Source organism: Monodon monoceros, unplaced genomic scaffold, assembly GCF_005190385.1.
Source record: "Monodon monoceros isolate NGI ecotype Baffin Bay Population unplaced genomic scaffold, NGI_Narwhal_1 Super_Scaffold_6, whole genome shotgun sequence".
NCBI lineage: Eukaryota > Metazoa > Chordata > Mammalia > Artiodactyla > Monodontidae > Monodon > Monodon monoceros.
The window spans coordinates 3,335,677-3,349,129 of record NW_021703783.1 but is presented as its reverse complement, the minus strand read 5'-3'; the positions used below and the strand labels follow the sequence as shown (position 1 = coordinate 3,349,129).

The following is a 13,453-nucleotide window of genomic DNA, read 5'->3' as shown; positions in this document are numbered from 1 at the left end:
CCCGGCACTGCCCTGGTATCCGTCTCCACAAGACTCAAAGGACTGCGCGTCCCTCCACGGCCCCCACTTGCCCCGGCCCCAACCGTGAGACACGGACAGGGTGCAGCGGGTGGTGTGACCTGCGCAAAGCCCCCAGCCTCTCTGCGTCAAACGGGATGGCACCAGCTTCTCGAAGCTCAGAGGGTCACGTCAATGAGGACAAATTAAACAAGGCGCAGGGAAAGCACATAACAAGTACGGAAGGTCCTAGCTGCACGTGCGTGGCCATGGGGGTCCCACTCAGCAGAGGAGGGCCTGGCGCTCCGGAAGGAGCCGGGGAGGGGCTACATGGTCATGGAAGCAAGTGAGGGGTTTCGGAGGGAACCGCTGAGCCAGTTTCTCAGAGCCAGACCCTGCGGTGACTGGGTCCCGCTGCCCTGACCGGAAGGGCCACCTGTCCACGGTCCTCAGGAGCTGGAAGAACACATTTCACGCATATGGAAACTGGAAGGGGCTCCCTGGCCTGGCTGAGGGGCTGGCCGACGTGCAGGGCACGGGTCCGCCATGACCTCACCATCCATCCCAGGGAGCAGCAGCTGCCCCGGCTGGAACCCACTCCGCTCCACGGCACCCCTGGGGCTGCGATGCCTGCAGCTGCAGTTTCCCATTCCCCGGGCTGCAGGTCTCCACAGCAGCCTTGTTTTACACTCCGTAAGCTGACACCCCCCCGCTCCCTCCAGGGGCTCAAGGATGTCTGCGGGGTCTCGGGAGCTAGTCAGTCGGTAGACAGGTATTTACCGAGAACCTACAGCACAGAGGCGCCACAGCCACGTTAGGGACCTGCCTTCCCAGGGCCTCGGCTCGGACCAGACGGGAGCCAGGGGAGGGCAGCATCCACCCCAGGCCGTATGCACGGGGGCCAAGTAAGTGGCACAGAGTTCAGGGGGCAGGGGGAGGGGGCAGCCCCTCAGGCACGTGCACGGGGCAGGTGGGGAATGAGACACTACCACTCCCCTTCTGGACCGTTGTGAGTCTTGGAAAGAAAGAAGGCCCGTGAAGAAGGTGACCAGGGCCAGGCGTCGGCCTCTGGGAGACAGGTCCCGAGCCGGGCGCCGTGCTGCGGCCCCCAGGATACAAGCCCGTCTCTGCTCTTGAGCTGCCCCCACTCTGGGGAGCGGACACGTGGCAGCGAGGGCCAGGCGGCCACACGCAGGCGGACAGCGGGAAGGCCAGGCACCGGCAGAGGCTGCCCAGGAGACGACTTCCTCTCTCATCTGCTCCACGAACCGGAATGTTGCTCCTACTCATTAAAGCCGGGCCCTGCTCTAAGCACGGGGCAACGGTGGCAACGGCGCCGGCAGAGACCCGTCCTGGGGAAGAGGGGACACACAAGCAAGCACACGACAGGCTTCCAGGTGCCGTGAAAAAAACAGTCAGGATGAGAGGGAGTGCGGGGGCAGGGGGCAGGAAAGGCCCCTCGGGAAGGTGGCACTTGAGGAGGAACCCACAAGAGGGGTAAATAAGCACACAAATAAGCGGGGGAAGAGTGTTCTAGAGGAAACAGCAGTGCAAAGCCCTAGGTGGGGGGAGCCTGGCCAGCCGGGGACCAGAGGTGACAGAGTGACAGTGGTGGGGGACCGGCGGGTGGGACCTCGCAGGCATCGGGAACGAAAATGGTGGTGTTCTTGATGGGATGGGAAGCCCGGGAGCAGGACAGGGATGTGATCTGTGGTTTCAGTAGGTCACTCTGGCTGCTGTGTGGAGAATAGGGCATCGGAGGGCAAAGTGCGATGGGCGAGCCATCAGGACGCCACTGCCGTGACTGGGGGACCAGGCGGGGCTGGAGGGACCTCCAGCGGGAGGCTGTGCAGGAGTGCCGAGAGACGGTCCAATTCGAGATGTATTTGGAAGGGCTTGCTCGGCTTCGACGCATGAGTAGGATCTTGATAAATGAGGAGACGGAAAGGCAGTCCAGACGGCGCATGCCGAAAGAAGCGGGGCTGTTCCCGCGCGTCACTAAACCGGAGACAGCTCCCAGGGCTGCAGAGATGGAGCCGGCCGAGCGGAGCAGCTGCTGGGGGCCCCACGCCGTGGACAGCCGCCCTCGCCCCGTGCCCTGCGGCAGCCCTGCTGGAACGGGGCCGAGTCCGCGGTGTGGGCACACCAGGCCCAGAGCGGCCCCCCACCCAACGGGGCATCCACCCAGCTCAGCCAGGGACTAGGTGCCACCCACACCCGCAACCACCAGGTGGCGCCCCAAGCCGGGTCAGAGCTCTGGGTTTGCAGGGAGGCTCAGAGACTTATCCAACCTGTCACTGACTCTGCTCAATCCGGTCATTTTCTGTGCCGCCGGCTCAATTTTTCTTTCATTAATCACACCATGGAAATTCATGCTCTCCATGCTGAAGATTTATGGCTCTAAAAGCCAGACCCTGGAATGAAAAAGAGGAGACCCCGGGCTTCCCTGGTGGCACAGTGGTTAAGAGCCCGCCTGCCGATGCAGGGGACATGGGTTCGTGCCCCGGTCCGGGAAGATCCCACATGCCGCGGAGCGGCTGGGCCCGTGAGCCATGGCCGCTGAGCCTGCGCGTCCGGAGCCTGGGCTCCGCAACGGGAGAGGCCACAACAGTGAGAGGCCTGCGTACCGCAAAAAAAAAAGAAAAAGAGGAGACCCCGCTGCTGCCAGGTCACTTGCTACAGGCTAGGTCGCTCGCTACAGGTAGGGAGCCTGGCCTTGGGACCCTGGAGCCGCAGGACGCCCTCCCACCCTGCGCTGGAGACACCGGGCCCCTCGGGACCATCCCCGGGCCCGGGAAAGTCCTCAGGGTACTCGCACCACTTTATACAAGGGACCTCAGCATCCACGGATACCAAGGGACGACTGTCCGGCTCCCTCCCAGCAGCTGGTTCCCACCGGGAGTGGGCCCGGGAGGGTCCCCTTGTGCCTCCCCTCCCCGTGTGCCTCGTGGACAGGGGCCCCCACGTGTGAAATCCCAACAGCTCAGAACCTCCAGGAGCCAGTCACCTCGGTGACTTCAGGCTCCCCAACCTCTGACCTGCTGTGCCAGCTCCCCACAGCCCATCGGGGAGGATGAGCTGCTCCCCACACCTCTGCTTCCCTCTCACTTCCTGTCTGAGGTCACCCTGCCCCGGGTAAGTCTCAGGTAAGGCCTGCCGCGGACAGCAGGGCAGCCTCCACCAGCAGCCTGGACCCAAGTCCCGCACCTTCCTCTCAGAGCCACACACGCGTCCCCATCCCCAAAAGGCCACTGCTGAATGAATGAGGCCCTGCAGGCAACGAGAGGCCGTGCTCACCCCACATCCTCGGCCTCCTGCTGAGATGCAGGGACCCTCTGCTCCCGTCTCTGACCCCAAACCAGCAGAGCCCCCAGACCCTAAGTTCACAGACTAGGACATCACACTGCCAGGCCCAGCCCGGGACCTGGCTTCCCGGCATTTGACGCAGAGCCCCGGCGCCACCCCCGCTGAGCCCCCGACGGGTGAGAGGCGCCAGGCCGCTGCCTCAGCCCCAAGCCCAGGTCCCGGCCACGCGCCCCTGCCTTCCTCTGGCCTCCGTTTTTCAGCCCAGCCTGCAAAGACCTGCCTGGATCCTTTCCCTAAAATGCCTCCTTCATTACGCTGCTCCCGTGTGACCCTAAGGTTCTTTCCCTCTCTGCGGCCCAAAGCCCTTTAAGATGTGGCATCTGGACTAGAGAATTTCCCAGCTCAGCCAAGCCTGAGACATGCTGTTCTCACCCCAGTCCGGTGGTCCCACCAGAGCAACTTTACTCCCAGGGGACATCCGGCAATGTCAAGTCTTTTCTGTTGTCACAACTTGGGGCGAGGGTGCTACTGGCACCTGAGTGGGCAGAGGCCAGGGACGCTGCTAACTGTCCTACAGGGCACAGGGCAGCCCTCACGCAACAAAGAGACATCCGGCCCCAAATGCCAATAGAGATTGAGAACCGCTGCCCTAGCCCCCTGCCCAAGCCAGGTGTCCACCCCCCAGCTACCAACTCACAGAGAAGACAGACACCCGAGGAAGAACTGGTGTGTCCCTCCAGGGTGGGGTGCGTCCTAGCTCTGAGAGGGACACGCACGGGAGGAGGACAGCGCTGGTGAGGGCCGGAGAGGGCAGGTAGGAGGCTGATGTCTCGTGGGGGGGCAACGGCAGCAGACAGGGTTTGCTGGGCGGGAGGGCAAGAGGACAGGAAGTCACCTCTGAAGCCACAGAAGGGGCAGGGAGGGCGAGGGAGGGATGGGAGGGACAGGGGGAAACCACCCCACACGGGGGGGTGCCCGGCACAGGAAGGAGGCGGGGCCTGCAGGGGCACAGCCAGAGCTCAGCGCTGGAGAGCTCAGCTGGTGGCATTCGGGAAAACTGGCTTCCCAAAGCAGAGGGTTGTCTCAGACACAACCAGCTAGATTCAAGCCCCCCGGCAGGAAGAAACCTGGGGGCGAGGCGGGGTGACTCAAGCACCAGGACCCAGCCAACCGACCGACCCAAAGGCACCAGCCACCCTGCTGCAGTCCGGGCCTGGCTGGCACTCCTCTCTAAGCAGAGGCAGGCCCAGGGGCCACCCTGACCACCGAGCCTCCCTGCCCCTTGCCCCTCCCCCAACCAAGGGCACTTCCAAGTATTTTCCACTCAGGCTCCAAATGAACCCCCATCCAAAGGTGAGCAAACCCTTGGCATTTGTCCGTTCCCTGCTCTCTACAGGGACCAGGACCTGGTCTGTATTGTCCATTACTAAATCCCCAGGGCCTAGAACAGCGCCTCCCCTTGGCAATGCCCATGGGTCTCCCTCCTCCAGGCTCTCTCTTCAGAAGGGAGAAGGTGCAGGACCCTTCAGGGTCTCAGCATCTTCCTCATCACCCTGGGCCCATCCAACAGACGCACAGCATGCAGACTGAGGCCCGCAGGCTATGGCCTCGTTTATCAAGTCTGCTGTAATTAGCCAACACCCCCATGGCATTTCCCCATCTTCAGCTGCAAGCACACTGATCTGTGGTTTTAATACATGTTCCTGCCGTGTGTCCTTATGTATTTTTCACACAGCACCCCAGTTCTCCGGGAGGGAAACCATAACCTCCCCTGAACAAACCTCCCCCCTGAGCTTCCTCCCTCACTTGCTTAGAGCCAAAGGGCAGCCACTGCCTGTGTCCCCCACAGCTGCCACCATCTCCCCAACGTGTAGGGAGGCCCTCCCTGGGGTGACCTCCTGTTCCAGGGCTGGACATCCCTACCTGGCCCTCTGTGTAGACGCGCTGCCCATCTCCACAGAAACACCAATGCTCCCAGGCCAGGTTCATGTCTCAGCCCCTTCTCTACCACCGTGGGGCCCAGAACATGCCTGGATACTGCAGAAATATTTGTTCCATGGATGGATGGATGGAGGGATGGGTGGAGGGAAGGATGGAGGGAGGGAGGGAGGGAGGGAGGGAGGGAGGGAGGGAGGGACGGGACGATAGCCAGACACACAAACCCACCTGAAAAAGAAGGCCCCCTTTGCACCCTCTTCACCACCCCCGTGCCAAGTTCCCCCGCAACTCCCCTGTAGCCCCTGTTCGCCTATTTAAGTCGCCTTCTCTACCTGCCCCATACCCTCAGAGCTCAGCACACCCTCCGGCTACTTTCATCCCCGAGGCCTCTGTGTCTCTGCAGCGCCCCTGCCCCCCACGCTCTCTTTGCTTTGCAGGAGCCCCTCAAATCCTTGGCCTCAGCATGCCCCCGTGTTCTCTATGAGTCAGGGCCAAGTGCAACGTTTAACAGCATTTAATAAATTAGTGGATGTGGAGAATAAAACAGCAAACAGAAACGACTATAATTTCACAGCCAGTGCGTTGGCTGGTAACGATCCTGCCTGGCCCTGGGAGAAGCCGGCTGCTAGGAACTTCATCACGCGGAGAAGGGGGAAAGGTGTCAGCGCGAGGACTGAGGGGGCGGCTACCTCATGTTTCAGCCACCCTTGCCTCTTGGCGGGGAGGTGGGCTGCAGCTCATTCAATGTCACGGCCATAAAGGGAGATGGGGGCCTCCGGACAGTGCTTCCAATTCCACACAGAAGGGACAACGTCACAGGGACACCTTTGCCAAAGCCACCCAGAGACAGAAGGACCAGGGCACGGAGAGGGGTGGGCGCCCGTGAGAGGGCTCCTCTGTGCCTGGCCCCAGGGGTCCAGCCTCCGCTTGAGCACCCCAGGGTCCCGGTGCTCACCAGCCAATAACACACTCTGTTTCTTTTTTGCACAGCTCTAATTGGTCAAGAATTCTTCCTTATTAACTCAGGAATCCGCTTCCCCAGGGCTAACGTGCGTCAGTCCTAGTTTTGCCCGCGAAGCCCACCGAGATCCAGTGTGGCAGGACCTGGGGTTCTTGAAGGCCTGTATCTAACAAAATCCTTTCCCAACCTTCTCCTGGCCCATAAAAGGGCTTTTAGGGCTCTCACCTCTGAGTCACCCTCCACTACCAAAAGTTAGGTTCCAGCTCCAGAGGGACCAGCGCAGAGTACAAGACACCACTCTCCCCTCCCACACTCTGAGCTCTATACCTCTAGTAATCCAGCCTGTGCCACCCCTGGCTTGGCTGGGAGCCACAGCACAGGTGTGGTTCACACTGAGCTTGCGCATGACTCAAAGCCAAACAGCATGGTTCCTCGGCCATTCTATTTTTAACCCCACACTTTCTCTCTCAAAGCCTCCAATTTCTTCACAAATTCACAGCCTCCAATATCACCAGCTTGCAGAGGTGATAGGGAGATCACACCCATATTTCCGAGCCGAATTTTCCTCCGAATAAACACGACATAAAGCATTTGCATATCTAAAACCCAGTTACATTTTGATTATTGCACAATGTGGTTATTTGTCTGTCTAAGATGGTTCTAGGGGAGAGCGTTTAAATGCGGCCAAACTTCGGGGATGCTGTATTTGGGAGCTGTTGAGTCTCTGACGTCAACAAAGCTCTTAAGTTACATGCTTCCCGAGCCCACTTCTCTCCAGCGAGCTTTGCAGGGACATCGGGAACATGGGAACCGCGCCCCCAATTCACTGGCATACCCTATCGGTTGAGAGGGACTCCTGCTACAATACCTCTTGCTATCTAAGACTCTTAAAAGTGCTGGGGATGAAAGAGCTGAGACGGGGGGAGACCCCTCTTGAGACCCTGAGGCCAGCCCTTCCTCCCTCCAGTCAGTTAGGGTCCTGGGTAGGGGTAAATGCAGGTACCGCAGCCTTGGCCCCAAGCTGGCTGCACAAAGGGCCTGGCATCCTCTGACCCCACTGGAGGCAAGGGAGGAGACTGGCTTTGCTGAAGCACTGCCCACCTGTTTGGGCTTCCTGGCCTGGCCTCAGTATGGAGGGCACCTGCCCTGCCTAGGGGCTCACACCAGCCAAGGCATCTGTGGGACTGCAGGGTGGCAAGCCCTGTGTCTGTCCCTGGGCCTCAAAGGCCAGGGCAGGGGTGCCAACAGCAGGCCCAGTCTACAAGACAGCTGATGCCCAGGGAGCAAAGGGCAAGGACTAGAGCTGGGGAAGGGGGTCTACCTTGGGCTCTCCCAACACGGCCCCTTTAAAACTCTGGACTTCCACACCGTTCCTGTCTGGGAGAAAGGCTTGCAGGGCAACAGGGCTCACCTCCCCTACCTGCACCTGCACCCCAGTTCCCAGGCCATCTGGGCTCCTCAAATCGGACAGCGGGGCCCAAATCGACCTTCTCGGGTGCCAGCCACGGCACCTCAGTCTCGGACTGACCACAGGCCTGCTCACTCGGTGGGGAGATGGAAAGAAAAGGAGGTGGAAAGCAGCTCAGAGCCCCCAAGGGGGCCCAAGGAACAGGCCCAGATGGACCACAGACTGATGTGTGGTCAGGACGCCAAGGAGCAGCGGGTGCTACAAAGCCCCTGCCAGCCTTGTAAAGGGGGCGTGACCACTCACCAGTCTGTCCACACTGACCCAGGCTAAGTGGCGGCCCTTCCAGGGCGGGCCCACCAGGCTGGCAGAGCTGCACGTGCTTCCTGTTCAAGCTGGGGTGGGGTGGGGTGGCTGCAGGGGAGAAGGGACACGAGGGGAGCATTGTAACCCAGGGTTCCCAAGCTCGCTCCACGAGGATGGAGCCCCTGGATGGCGGGGTTCTGCTCCCCTCGGGAGAGCACAGAGCTGTTTTCCACCCCTGCTCTATAAAGGAGAGGAGATGAGCTAAAACAGCAGGGGGCAGGCTCGGGAAGAGCTTCTCAGATGGAGGAGACGGTTGTCCTGGCTCCACTGGACGCTTCTGTTCCCTGAGCCAGTGGGAGGACTGCCCTTCGCTGGGAGAGTCGGGGAAGGTGACCCCAAACTCCAGAACTTGTCAGCACTCAACAGGACACAGCTTGGAGCCTCGGGCCACCCAAGACCAGCAACTCTTGGGCAGGTGCTAGTGCAAGAATGGGTGCCCTGTGCTGGGGCAGGGGTGTGCAGGGAGCCCTCATCACCTGCACCCCAAGCGCCACGGCTCTGGAGCCGGGAAGGAGCCGCGGGGAGACAGCCTGGACCACAGCAAGAGGCACTGTCGGAACTCCCAAGGTCATGGTAAGCTGGGAGGGAAAAGCGCCAAGGACTCAGAATACTTGTCAGAGGAGTCTGGAGAAAGGATTTTCCCACCACAGGCTCATGTTTTCCCTTCCTGCATTTGTTTTATTTTGTGCATCTGGGGAGAAAGGCACTCTTGACGGCATCGAAGCACAGAATAATACGTGAAGCTGGGGCTGCCTTGGGAGTCAGGGATGGGTTTCAGAAACCTATCGTCAAGGTTCATGTTGAAACTGGGGCCACCTGGGCTTCCCTGAGAAAGCAGAACCGTCCACAGCCCGCATCTCTGGACATGGAGCCCCAGGGGACAGTAATGGTCCAGCCGCCTTTCTGGGACGTCTCTCCGCTGAAAGACTGAGGGAGAAAAAAACACCTCCCCAGGACTCGGGGACACAGAGGATGGATAGGTTTACGCCTGCCGAGCCCTTTGTGTTCCTCGGAATATAAATATGGTACAAGGTACTGTGCTATTATTCAGACTCCTTGGAAAATGCAGGGGATACCTTGAATTCACATCACATCTTTCTGGCAAAGAGCTCAAATGATCTGGGAGACTATAACTCACCCTGCAGAATGGGGAGGGCATGGGGATCATTCTCCCTGTTTGAGGAAAGGTGCCCCCAGCCCCCCTAGAGAGGAAGAAGAGTCACGCCATGAAAATACGTCCACTTCTGGGTGCCTCTCATTCGTCAGGGCTGCCTCCATTCAGCCTGTCACAGAACGGAGGCCCTTTAATAATGTAAAGGGCACAGTCTTCCCTGGCTTGAGCTCAGCAAATAACACTCCCTGATTACGTGTGTAGATATCGGGAAGGATCGTGGTGGACAACCAGCTCCAGCTCTGGCCCCAGGACAGCCGCCCACACACACTTCGGCTATAAGCCTCGGACGTGGCCAACATGATTGGTCCTCTCTCCAGGGATGCTCTGCCCAGAGCCGGATTATTCATACTGCCATCCGGGAGCCGTGTCCACCCACATCGGGATTTGACATTTCTGACACGTTCTGTGGGGGACACAGGCTGGTTAAGTTCAGGTTCCTCTACCAGAGATGGTCTCTGCACCAACTTTACGTGTCAGCCTGAGACCCCCTCCTCGCCCCGGCCCTGGGCCGATTCTGTCATCTGGCAGAATGGGAGACCCTGGCCCACCTTCTACTCCTTGATGTGCCCACTGCCATTCAGGTCACTCGCTGAAAGCAGCCGGGCCACGGCCTGGCAGGCGAGCGCGCCCAAGGTCACGGAGCTCATTCAGGGAGGAGCTTCATGCCTTGCCCTCACCCACCCGGCGCCTTCCCTGTCTTCACTACCCCCCCGAAGCTGTGTTGCCAGGGACCCCAACCATGTGCCCGTGGTTCTGAGTGCTTTGCCCCATCTGCCTCACTTAATCCTCCCAACCCAATGGTGGGGACAGGGGGAGGTCATTCGTCCTCCCGTTCTACACCTGGAAGGGTGAGGGCACAGAGAGGTTAGGTGGTGAAGGGACCCAGGTAATCTGCCTCTGGAAACCATGTTCTGACCCACCAGACCCCACTGCTTAGACCTAGGGCGTCCCAAATACATCAGAAAGGAGTCCCTGGACATGTCCATGCTTGGAGAGGGGAAGGCCAGCCGCTGCGTACAGCGTGCCTGGGACCCACCTGTAGACTAAGAGGGTGGGGAAAAATGCAGGGATGGTGACAGTGATGGTGGTGACGATGACAATGACGATGCTAAGAACACTGATGAGGAAGCTAGCGTCTACTGACCGCTAATCCACGCCAGGAACTGCATCAACCCCTTTCCACAAAATCCAGACAAGGTATCTACAAACAGTAAAAGCTGGAGAGGGTGTGGAGAAAAGGGAACCCTCCTACACTGTTGGTGGGAATGGAAATCAGTGCAGCCACTATGGAGAACAGTATGGAGGTTCCTTAAAAACTAAAAATAGAACTACCATATGACCCAGCAATCCACTCCTGGGCACATACCCGGAGAAAACCATAATTCCAAAAGACACATGCACCCCAATGTTCACTGCAGCTCTATTTACAATAGCCAGGACACGGAAGCAAGCTAAATGCCCATCGACAGATGAATGGATAAAGAAGATGTGGTACGTATATACAATGGAATATTACTCAGACATAAAAAGGAATGAAATAGTGCCATTTGCAGAGATGTGGATAGACCCAGAGACTGTCATACAGAGTGAAGTAAGTCAGAAAGAGAAAAACAAATATCGTATAATATCGCTTATATGTGGAATCTAGAAAAATGGTACAGATGAACTTATTTGCAAAGCAGAAATAGAGACACAGATGTAGAGAACAAACTTATGGATACTAAGGTGGGATAAACTGGGAGATTGGGATTGATATATACACACTATTGACACTATGTATAAAATAGATAACTAATGAGAACCTACTGCAGAGCACAGGGAACTCCACTCAGTGCTCTGTGTGACCTAAATGGGAAGGAAATCTAAAAAAGAGGGGATCTACATATATATACTCGTATAACTGATTTCACTTTGCTGTACAGTAGAAACTAACACAACATTGTAAAGCAACTATACTACAATAAAAAAATTTTAATAATTAAAAAAAACAGACAAGGTAGTTCCTACTGTTTCCCTCAACTTTGCAAATGAGAAAACCAAGGATCAGAGGTTAAGTATCTCATCTGAGCTGGATTTTAATCCAGTCTGATGCGACTCCAATCCTTTGACTGAAGCCTCTCTATGCCTCAGACAAACAAACAAACAAACAAAAACCCCAAACTTCATTTTATTAACATTCTCCACCGTAGCCCAGTCTGAGTCAAGGGAGGCGGGGAGAAGTGCAGGGGTCCGGGACACAAGGGTGGCGAGCCACAGCAGGCGCATCTGGAAGGAGCGGCAGGTGGTCTGTCCTGCGTGCCGGCTGGGCGGGTAGAGGTGAGGACCAATCGTTAGGGGTGCCCCCCGCAGGGAGAGGTGCACGGAGTGCACATGTGTTGGGGGCAGACGTCCAGCCAACCTGCACTGCCCACTTTGCTGATTTCACCAGAGCTGCGAAAATTGTTGGCCATACCTCTGCATGAAGAAACAAGAAGGAACAAAATAAAATACTTTGGGGCTCGGTGGACCTTCTTACTGTGCCTCTATTTCCACAACCAGAGGAGCTGGTGGAAACGATTCCCCGCCCTCCCACCCCCGTGCTGCGTTTTTCTGGAGGGGGCTTTCACACGCGCCACCCCACACGCTCCCCACAGACCCCTGGACTCACTACCCCACGTTACAGATGAGGCCGCTGCAGCTCGCGGGGGCCCAGGCCCCATCTTTCAAAGGCCCATCCCCGCCCGGCGTGGTCAGCAGCCTCATGGGGACATCCACTTCTGACCCACCAGGAAACGGAGCTTCAGAGGAACGCTCAGAAGTGACTCGGAGAACTTCCTGTCTTTAGAAAGGAGCGACAGGGAGGCCTGACCCCCACTCCTGACGCCCCTCAGCCCAGTCCCTCCGCAGGGGCCTCAGTACCTGCCCTGAGCCGGGCACCCTGCTGACCACGGCCACCCAGGAGCAGGACACCCAGCTGGACCAGCAAGACCAGCCAGACAGGCAGCCACGATGCGGAAGAGCACAGGGCCAGTGGGAGGTCTGGGTCGGGGCTACAGACGGCTTTGGCCTTGGTTCAAGTTCACGGAGCCCTCATGTACCAGCGGCGGGGGGGGGGGGGGGGGGGCGGGAATCTCAGAAAACGACTTTCCGGGGCTTGTTTTTTAAACGGGGAATTCATGGTTCCTACCACACAGAGTTGTAGTTGGGACTGAATGAGATGCACGAAAATAAACTTCCCAGCGTGGCGCCTTTACAAAGCTATAAACGAGGGTCATTATTAGTACTTATGGCCTGCGGTCCTCATTCATCCTGACTGCTAAGACCCGGCAGAGCGGCTGTTAGCCAGGGTTCCCGCCGAGGCGGCAGCCCCGCGCCCCCAGCTCCCAGCCCCCAGCCCCGCGGGGCCCCCCCACCCATCCAGGCCGCCGCACAGTCAGGCCAGATGCGCGTCCCTCACTCTGTCGCCCCACCCTCCCTTCCCCAGCCACCCATCTCCCGGAGGCAGCTCGCTTTCCCGATTGGTGAGCATGCTTTCTTTTGGCAGGGAGCTGCTGCCGTCTGTGCTCTGGACCGTAAAACAAGTTTTCATCAATAAATTAAGATAAGCGGAAAGCCAGCTCGAGAGGAGGTGGGCGGAGGCAGGCAGGCGGCGGCGGGCGGGAAGTGGCTCTGTGACCCAGAAGGGGTCGGAGTGAATCCAAAGCAGGACTGGGCTCCCTGCCTCCTGTCCTTGGATCCCAAGGGCCCCCTTCCACCGGGCTCCTGGCGACGGGAGGCTCGGGAAGTCCCCCGCCTCCCTCCAGCCCCTTCCATCCTCCGGCAGGTGAGCAAGCGGCAGTGACAGGTAGAGTCAGGTTCTCAGCAATGCTCTGAGCCAAAATAATGATCGCGATCGCTGCGTCAGACGAGCTAAATCTAATCAGACACGTGCCGCCCAATCACTGACACTGAGACCGAGCCCTGAAAATAAAACGTGTTTGGCCAGAGCCTCCCCACTCCTCAGCGGGAGCCCTCGGGTCCCTCACTGCACCTTCCACACCACCGTCTCCATGCCTGTCTCACAGCACCCCACCCACCCAAGAAACCTTCCTCTTCCCCCTTTGCACCATTCTCAGTCCCACCCAGGGCCCTCGGGTCCCCGCTGACACCCACCTCCTCCTCCAGGCTGGCCAGCCCCGCCCTGACCCCCACCTAACACTCTGCAGTGGCTCTGACCGTCTGACCACTCACCAGCCTTGGACCCTTCTCCCACCCGCCAGCGCTGCCCTGGCCGGTGATGCTCCAGCGCAATGGCCGCCCGGGGCGGGGCGGGGTGCCTCCCCTCATA

General features: G+C 58.7%; 1 protein-coding gene across 3 annotated transcripts in view; it reads right to left on the bottom strand.

Moving 5' to 3' along the window:
- Positions 1-13,453, bottom strand: part of TSPAN9 (tetraspanin 9) — a 181,906-nt gene that overhangs the window by 5,314 nt on the left and 163,139 nt on the right. The gene's annotated exons all lie outside the window — the stretch shown is intronic.